The sequence below is a fragment of the Castor canadensis genome, chromosome 1 (genome assembly GCF_047511655.1).
Source record: "Castor canadensis chromosome 1, mCasCan1.hap1v2, whole genome shotgun sequence".
NCBI lineage: Eukaryota > Metazoa > Chordata > Mammalia > Rodentia > Castoridae > Castor > Castor canadensis.
In genome coordinates, this window is record NC_133386.1 from 12,458,876 (window position 1) to 12,469,446 (window position 10,571).

The following is a 10,571-nucleotide window of genomic DNA, read 5'->3' on the forward strand; positions in this document are numbered from 1 at the left end:
TAGGGTAGAGGATGGAGAAAATATGTTCTCCTTATTAGGCAAGAGGGACAATGCTAATAATCTCATGTGAATCTGTATTTGTGCCATCTGTAATGCTTTAAAATTGCTCCTCTATGGAAAGTTTTAGAATTGTAAATCTGTAGCATAGAAAGATCTCTTCAGGAAATTTTGATGCTTCTTTCTCAGAGGAGTAGACCAAATGCTCTACTTCATAAATCTTGTTGCTTATGTATTGTGCGTAGTTCTTTTCAAAGCATTCTGAGTAATGTGAAGGACAGATAAGAGGAAGAGGGGAGCTAACTCATCTAAATGGATAAAAATAAATAGTGAGTTTTAGTTTCATGGACGAGGATTACTTTCTCTTCCCCAAGAAAAGCAGATAGGCTTAGAATGCATAAAGGAGCCCATTTAGAAAAAAAACCAATGTTTTTGCCACCGTCCTTTTATATTGGAAGTGGTTATCTCTTGTCCCCTGCATAGTCATTCTGATCCTGGCTGTCTAGGCTGTGTGCAACCCTGGAAACACCCTTTCTGTGTAAATGACTCAGGGCTGAGATTTACTTCTGGCTGCCATCTTGTACCCTAAAACTAGTACAGGAGCAGGTCTAAGATGTCAAATCTGAGGACGATGTTTGAGCAGGTTCACCATTCATGTGGATTGGATTCTAGGAAAACAGGGAGAATGGGCTCTGAATTGGGAGGAATAGGAAGCAGAAAGATTCTTGGAGCAGGTGGGTAGAGTGGGCTCTTGATGGAATCTTGGGATCACTGTGTTGTATGGCTCACTACAAATTCATGAGGAGAGGTGTGCAATAGCACATTGCTCCACCTAGACATTTTTTCACAATGATCAGAAATCTGCTAGCTACTGAGGACAGGGCCTTCACTTTCATAATATCTCCTGGCAGCTTGAAGAAGTATCTGGCATATTCTGTTTGTAAATTCTCTCATAAATTTCTCTCTCTCCTTTTTCTTTTCTGTTGGGGTATTGTACATAATAAACATAAGTGATTTAAATATATACTTCAAAGTTTGTAAGACACTCTTAGAAGTTCATTGATTCAAATCAGGAGCCTCAAAGATTGCTGTTTCCTAGAGCTAAAAAACCTCTTGCAATTCTTTGGGTGGGGCAGGTAGGGGGATGAGGGAGAGAGCCGATAGGGGGAAATGTAAATAATGTACAATATAAGTCTGATTGGAATTGTCACTTTGAATCCCTCCTGTATAATGAATATATCCTAATACAATTTTTTTTGCAATAAAAAATACCCCATTTAAAAAAAAAAAAGATTGCTGTTTCCCCCACCAAAAAATCTGATGATACCCTTGAGAAGGTAAGCTATGATGAATCTGGGCCATGCATGCTTTATTTCCATTCTACCTCCAGAGCCTTTCACAAGGTAGGGTACACAGTATATATCCAGAGCCTACAGGATTGCCAGATACAAGCTCAACTTCCCTCTAGGTCCTCTACTTAGAACCCAGACCTCTACCTAGAACGTATTCTCAACAAGTGCTTTTCCTTCATTCTTCATGTCCAATCCACCAGCATGTTCTGTTGAAGCTACATTCAAGTGTAGCTTGACTCCACCCACTTCTGGTCTAAGTCATTGTCTCTTCCTTGGAGTGACTGTCCTTCCTTCTTCTGATCTGAAATCCTTACCTTCCATTCTCCACATAGCAACTAAAATGAGTTTTTAAAACATAACCTAGGCAATGTTATTCCTCAACTTGAAATCTCCAGTGGCTTCCATCAGGCTTAGAAAAAGACAAGAACTCCTTACCAGAGCCCACAAAGCTTTCTATAAGCCAACCCCACCCACCTTATTATCATATTGGTAACCACAAAGCCTCGGATTTAGAACATTCCAGAAGCAGGTCCCTCAAACACCCCAAGTTCATTCCAGCCACAGAGTCTTTGCAATTGTTGCTTCCTCTGCCTGAATCACCATCCAAAAATATTTTCCTTCATTGTTTTTTTGCTCTCAGTGGAATGTGAGCTCCATAAATGCAGGAGCCTCTTCTGTCTTGTTCTCTGACAGATCTCTCAGCACCAAGAGACTCCAGGAGGGCCCAACACAAAGTGCTGATGTTTCGACCTCTTTCATAAAATTCTCCTGAATTTGATTATTCATGAGAAAGGCATTAGAAAATGTTCCTTGGTGATGACATACCTTGTGAAAAATCCACTGGTTCTTCAGGGGTTTGGCAACTAAACAAAAGTTTTTTTTAAATGCAAATATTTTTAAATCACTGCTTTGTTGAACATTGCCAAGTCTCTGTCTTGCTAATCTAGCAACAACAAAGCTAACATTATTTTGTAATTAAACTTAAAGCTTTTACCTCCATAGACGACTGTAAGGAAATTCCAGGAAATCTATGGGTGCTATCATTTCAAGCATTCCAGAAAGGAAAGCAAAACAAATAAAATAAAATGTAGTCTGGCATTATTCATGATGACAGTTACTGTCAGAAGTAAAGGGCAAGACAGGTTTTCAATGAATGGAGTGTAGGATAGAAAACAGTAAACTGAAGGTCTTCCAGGAAGAAGATTTAGGGACCTTTGAAGATCAACTTCTTCCATTACACCATTGTTTCCATGGCCTTATTTCACTTCTTTCCTTAATCATGAAATATAATTTTGTTTTGGTGGGTGGGGGTGTCTAAAAGAGATGTGCTATGCTCCAAAGCTATGAGATTTCATGCAAAAATGTGAATCCATCTTCTGCATAGGAAGTGTAAAAATTTACTTTCTGCTCTTTATTCAGAGTGTTGGGGGTAGTTTATGAAAGATAAATCTGAAAGTTTGAGAATATTTGGCTCTTTCTTCCTTCAAATGAAAAATATTTGCCAGGTTGGTGATCAGCCTTTAGGAAGATCCCTGTCACATATACAGTATGGTCCCCAACACCTGGTGTTCATTCTCTCCTATGGTTCCCTCCATAAATCATAGAGATGACCTGTGATACTGATGGGATATTGTGACAAGAACATGTGTGACTCTCAAGGTGAGTCATAAAAGATGCTGGGGTGTCTACATTGCTTTCTGATCACTCTGGGAGAGATCAGCTGCCACATTGTAAGGACACTCAGCAGTTCAATGGAAGTCACCATGTGCCAAGGAACTGTGGTGTCCTGCTGTGCTTAGCACTGACTTGCCAGTCATGTGAATGAGTCAACTCTAAAGTGGCTCCTCTGCCCAGTCACTGTTGAGATGACTACAGCCCTGGTCAACGTCTTCACTTCATATGAGATCCCTGGCTACTGAACTCACCCAATCTTGGGTGAGAAAATAAATGATTCTTGCTTTTTCAAACTGTTACATTTTAGTAGTTTTGTTGCTCAGCAATTGATAAATAATATATGAGGTGATGATTATTAAGTAGAAATCAGGATTAGTCCTTAAGAATGATCAGATTAGGAGCTGATGATTACACACAAGTTCAGATAATAAATTACTCCTTCATTGCATAATTTTTGCTCAGATTTAGGGAAATCAAAGGTGATTCAAGGATTGGTTCGGGAGAAGTGGATTTGTAAGCAGTGTGTGAGACATAGCAGGTCATGAATGAAGGAAGAGATAGAAAAGGGATGGGGGAGGATCCAAGATGGCGACTAGAGGGAGGAAGCAGAGAGCGTGAGCTCCATAAATCAAAAATCTTGCTGAGACACTGGAGCCACACTTGGAAGAAAAAAACCACCAAGAAGAAGCAAAACTCCAACACCCTGAACTCCCAGCCCATACAAAGCTTCTCCACACCACATTACACTGAGAAACCAGGAAGGCTCCCATGTCACCAGACTCCAGCTCCAAACCTGCTTGGGAGATGCAGACCAACAGGTGAGCAAATAAGCAGCACATGGTACTCCCATAGCCACCCCTGGGACAAACTAGCATAGCCCCCTGGGAAGACTGACCCCCCCCCCCACCAAAAAAAAAAACCAAGGAACTGAAAAGCAACATGCAGCACAGGGGGAGGGGTGCACTGAGCGCACTGGAGAAGGGGGGAGGAGCAATTAGCTGATCTCCATGTGAACTTTCAGTAAACAAAGCCTGGAGAAGTAGATGGCTGACAAGCCACTGCACTGGCAGGGGAGGAGGAGCAAGGAGTTGAACTCCATGTGAACTTTCAGAAAGGCAGATGGGCTGACAGAAGGAGGGTAATGAGCTGCTGCTTGAAATAGGGCAAATAGTGGTCCACAAAGCTCATCTCCTGACCCAACCACCTGGCAAGACTATGACAGAGCTACTCCTTAAGTACCAACACCAGGGCTGGATGCTGAAGGAGTAACACCAGAATTACTAAGACTGAAATTCCATTGTTCCTGAACCTGAAATTTTTTTTTTCTCTTTCTCACTAAGTGTTTGTCTTGTTCACTCTTTGTTTGTCCACCATCTCTCCCTATTGATTTCTTTGGTTCTCTATTTTCTTTTTCTTTTTACTCTTTCTTTCTTGATTTCATTAGCTTTACTATTGTAAATTAGCTAATACTAAGTTACACACAGACCAGGGACAGAAACAACACCAAGTGGAATGATGGGAAGATGAAAAAGGGATGGAAACCATTCTCCCCCCAAAAATAAACTAGTACAGGATTCAGAGGGAAATGAAGAAAATGGATACCCAGTTCCAGACTTCAACAAAACAAAGATAGACTGAATGAAGGAACCCAACGAAGCCCACAAGAACATCCTGAAATAAGAAATCTTGCAAGAAATTGCTGAGAATTTCATGGAGATACTACTAGACAAGGTCAACCAAAACGTACAGGAGGCACTCAAGAAATTCCAAGACAACAAAAATAAAGAATATAAGAAGACACAAAAACAAATAAATGAACTCTCAGAAGCCCTAAATAAGCACCAAAGTGAAACAAAGGACACCTAAATAGAGAGATTAATGAATTAAGGATGAAAATTAACAATATTAAAGTGGAGTGACCCATTATATGGAAAAACTCAGAAAAAAGAATGAAATAGAAATACAAAACACAATGGAAGGCCACTCCAGCAGAATAGAACAAGCAGAAGACAGAATCTCAGAACTTGAAGATGAAAGGGAAATTAAAAGAAAAACTGAAGAACTATTACTTAAACAACTCAAAACCTGTTGAAAGAATATGCAAGAACTCACCAACTCCATCAAAAGACCAAACCTGAGAATCATGGGCATTGAAGTAGGAGAATAGGTACAAGCAAAAGGAATTCATAATATATTCAACAAAATAATAACAGAAAATTTCCCAAATCTAGAGAAAACTATGCCCATTCAGGTACAGCAATCCTCCAGGACACCAAACAGACTTGACCAAAATAGAACTACCCCATGACATATTATCATTAAAATAACAAGCACAGAGAATAGAGAAAGGATATTAAAAGATATAAGAGAGAAAAAACAACATACAAAGGTAAACCCATTAAAATCACAGCAGATTTCTCAATGGAAACCTTAAAAGCAAGAAGAGCATGGAGTGAGGTATTCTGGGCAGTGAATGAAAATAACTTCAACCTAGGATACTCTCCCTAGCAAAACTATCATTCAAAATAGGTGGAGCAATAAAAGTCTTCCATGATAAGCAGAAAGTAAAACAATATATGACCACCAAGCCACCACTATAAAAGATTCTTCAAAGAATTCTGCACACAGAAAATGAAAGCAAACAAAACCATGAAAGGATAGGCAGTGCCAAACCACAGGAGAAGGAAAGGCAAGAAAGTAGAGAATAACATTCATTCAGCTGCACACAATCAAACCCTTAAACAACAAAGACAACTAAATGACAGGAATCACCACATACCTATCAATACTAACACTGAATGTTAATTCCCCCATCAAGATACACTGTTTGGCAAACTGGATTAAAAAGGAAGCTCCAACAATCTGTTGTTTACAGGAGACCCATCTCATTGACAGAAACAAGCACTGACTCAGGGTGAAGGGCTGGCAGAAGATTTACCAAGCTAATGGTCCCTGAAAACAGGCAGAAGTAGCAATACTTATCTTGGACAAAGTAGACTTCAAACCTGCATTGATCATATGAGACAAAGAAGGATATTCCATACTAATAAAAGGTGAAATACACCAAAATGAAATAACAATTATCAACCTATATGCACCCAATGTCAATGCACCCAATTTCATCAAACATACTCTGAAGGACCCAAAAACATATATGAACTCCAACACAATGGTAGTGGGAAACTTTAATACTCCCCTATCACCAATAGATAGATCATCCAAACAAAAAATAAATAAAGAAATCCTAGATTTAAATCACATCATAGATCAAATGGACCTAGCTGTTGTCTACAGAATATTTCATCCAACTTCTGCACAATATACATTCTTCTTAGCAGCCCATGGAACCTTCTCTCAAATTGATCATGTCTTAGGGCACAAAGCAAGTCTCAGCAAATATAAGAAAATAGAAATAATCCCATGCATCCTATCTGATCACAATGCATTAAAACTAGAACTCAACAACAAAAACAACAGTAAAAAACATGCAAACAGTTGGAAGCTGAACAACACATTACTCAATGATCAATGGGTCATTGATGAAATAAAAGAGGAAATTAAGTTTCCTGGAAGTTAATGAATATGAAAACATGGCCTATCAGAACCTATGGGACACAGCAAAGGCAGTCGTGAGAGGAAAGTTTATAGCCATGAGTGCATATATTAAAAGGACAGAAAGATCTCAAATCTATGACCTAATGATACATCTGAAACTCCTAGAAAAGCAAGAAAAGCAAATTCCAAAACAAGTAGAAGGAGAGAAATACTAAAAATAAGGGCCAAAATCAATGAAATAGAAACAAATAAATAAAAAAACCATACAAAGAATCAATGAAACAAAAAGTTGGTTCTTTGAAAAAATAAATAAGATTGACAGGCCCCTGGCAAACCTGACTAAAATGAGGAGAGAAAAAACCCAAATTAGTAGAATTAGGAATGCAAAAGGGGAGATAACAACAAACACCATGGAAGTCCAGGAAATCATCAGAGACTACTTTGAGAACCTATATTCAAATAAATTTGAAAATCTAAAAGAAATGGACAGATTTCTGGATACATATGATCATCCAAAACTGAACCAAGAGGAAATTAATCACCTGAATAGACCTATAACACAAAATGAAATTGAAGCAGCAATCAAGAGTCTCCCCAAAAAGAAAAGTCCAGGACCTGATGGATTCTCTGCTGAATTCTATCAGACCTTTAAAGAAGAACTAATACCAACTGTCCTTAAACTTTTCCATGAAATAGAAAGGGAAGGAAAACTGCCTAATTCATTCTATGAAGCCAGTATTTCACTCATCCCAAAACCAGACAGAGACACCTCCAAAAAGAGAACTATAGGCCAATCTCCTTAATGAACATTGATGCAAAAATCCTCAATAAAATAATGGCAAGCCGAATCCAACAACACATCAGAAAGATCATTCACTGCCACCAAGTTGGCTTCATCGCAGTGATGAAGGGGTGGTTCAACATACATAAATCTATAAATGTAATACAGCACATTAATAGAAGCAAGACAAAAACTACTTGATCATCTCAATAGATGCAGGAAAAGCCTTTGACAAGATTCAACACCACTTCATGATAAAAGCTCTACGAAAACTAGGAATAGAGGGAATGTACCTCAACATTGTAAAGGCTATATATGACAAACCTATAGCCAACATCATACTTAATGGTGAAAAACTGAAACCATTTTCCCTAAAATCAGGATTGAGACAGGGTGCCCACTCTCCCCACTCCTATTCAACATAGTCCTTGATTTCCTAGCCAGAGCAATTAGGCAGGAAGAAGAAATAAAAGGAACACAAATAGGTAAAAAAACTGTCAAAATATCTCTATTTGCAGATGATATGATCCTATACCTTAAAGACCCCAAAAACTCTACCCAAAAGCTCCTAGATACCATAAACAGCAACAGCAAGATGGCAGGATACAAAATCAACTTACAGAAGTCATTAGCTCTTCTATATACCAATAATGAACAAACTGAGAAAGAATATATGGAAACAATTCCATTTACAATAGCCTCAAAGAAAATCAAATACCTGGGAGTAAACTTAACAAAGGATGTGAATGACCTCTACAAGGAGAACTACAAACCCCTGAAGAAAGAGATCGAGGAACACTACAGAATGTGGACTGATCTCCTGTGCTCATGGATTCCATAGAATCAACATAGTAAAAATGGCTATACTACCAAAAGCAATCTACATGTTTAGTGCAATTCCCATCAAAATCCCAATGACTTTCAAAACAGAGACTGAAAAATCTGAACTAAAGTTATTTTGGAAACACAAGAGACCACGAATAGCCAAGGCAATACTCAGCAAAAAGAGCAATGCTGGTGGAATCACAGTACCTGACTTCAAACTATATTACAAAGCAATAGCAATAAAAACAGCATGGTACTGGCACAAAAACAGACATGAAGACCAGAGGAACAGAACAGAGGACCAGATGTGAATCCACACAACTATACCCACCTTATTTTTGACAAAGGCGACAAAAATATATGATGGAGAAAAGACAGCCTCTTCAACAAATGTTATTGGGAAAAGTGGTTATCTGTCTGCAAGAAAATGAAACTAGATCCATGTTTATCACCCTGTACTAGTATAAACTCAAAGTGGATAATAGACCCAAAACTCTGAAGCTGGTGTAGGAAAAAGCAGGAAACACTCTGGAAGTAATAGGTATAGGCAAGGACTTCCTCAATAGAACCCCAGCAGCTCAACAACTTAGAGAAAGTATGGACAAATGGGAGTACATAGAACTAAAAAACTTCTGCACAACAAATGAAATGGTCTCTAAACTGAAGAGACCACCACAGACTGGGAGAAAGTATTTGCCAGCTACACATCAGACAAAGGACTGATAACCAGAATATACAGGGAACTTAAAAAACTAAACTCTCCCAAAATCAATGAACCAATAAAGAAATGGGCAACTGAACTGAACAGAACTTTCCCAAAGGAAGAAATTCAAATGGCCAAAAAACACATGAAAAAATACTCACCATCTCTAGCCATAAAGGAAATGTAAATCAAAACCATACTAAGATTCCACCTCATCCCTGTTAGAATAGCCATCATTAGCAACACCACCAACAACAGGTGTTGGCGAGGATGTGGGGAAAAAGGAACCCTCATACACTGCTGGTGGGAATGCAAGCTAGTGCAACCACTCTGGAAAAAAATTTGGAGGCTTCTTAAAAATCTAAACATAGATCTGCCATATGATCCAGCAATCCCACTCCGAGGGATATACCCAAAGGAATGTGACACAGGTTACTCCAGAGGCACCTGTAAACCCATATTTATTGCAGCACTATTCACAATAGCCAAGTTATGGAAACAGCCAAGATGCCCCACTACTGATGAATGGATTAAGAAAATGTGGTATTTATACATAATAGAATTTTACTCAGCCATGAAGATGAATGAAATCTTATTATTCTCAAGTAAATGGATGGAACTGGAGAACATCATTCTGAGCGAGGTTAGCCAGGCTCAGAAGACCAAAAATCTTATGTTCTCCCTCATATGTGGTCTTTAGATCTAGGGCAAATACAGCAATGTGGTTGGACTTGGATCACATGACAAGGCGAGAGCACACACGAGAGGTATGGGGATAGACAAGAAACCCAAAACATGAAAGCGTTTGATGTCCCCACTGCAGAGGAACTAATACAGGGACCTTAAAGCAACAGAGGTCAATATGAGAAGGAGGTCAGGAACTAGTGAAAAGATCAGTTTGAGATGAACCAACATGGGTTGTAACACATGTGTACACGAAAGCAATGCTAGGAATCTCTCTGTATAGTTTTCCTTATCTCCACCAGCAAAAACGCTTTGTCTTTCTTATTATTGCTTATGTTTTCTCTTCAACAAAATTAGAGATAAGGGCCGAGCAGTTTCTGCCTGGGAGTGAGGGGAGTTATGGGGGGAGAGGAAGTGGCACGGGGTAGGGAGGAGAAATGGCCCAAATGAATATTCATTTATGCACATGTGAATAAATGAATAAAAAAGAAAAGAAAAGAAAAAGAATGTGGAGAGAGATTTCTTTTAAAAAGTCCTACAGCCAGCCTATTCCTACAGATCTGGAAGTAGATCTAGGTAGCCAAGCATTAATTCTTGAAGAGTAGAGTAGCAATCCATCTATGTTCAAGTCAGAATGCAGAGGTTAGACTTCAGGCTCTTATCTGGTCATTCCCATGGGCTCAATCATGGCAGAAATGGCAGGTGAATCAGAGCACACATCCCTGAAGACTCTTAAAAATCATCTCACCAACTATTTGAAACTGTCACAGATTATAAAAATTGGAAGAGTAGTAACACTGAAATAGGAAACTCCTGATCCCCAGAATCCAGCAAGGAAGAGAGATACTCTCCCGACTAGGAGCAAGAATCATGAACCTACAGATTTCCACTCACAGCTGTGTGGGCTCCCAGATACTCAAGGAAATCTTGGGTAAGTTACCGTGAAGGCATTTTATAAGGTTTTCCTGGGTGTGTTAAGAATGTGTGGGGCACCGGTGGG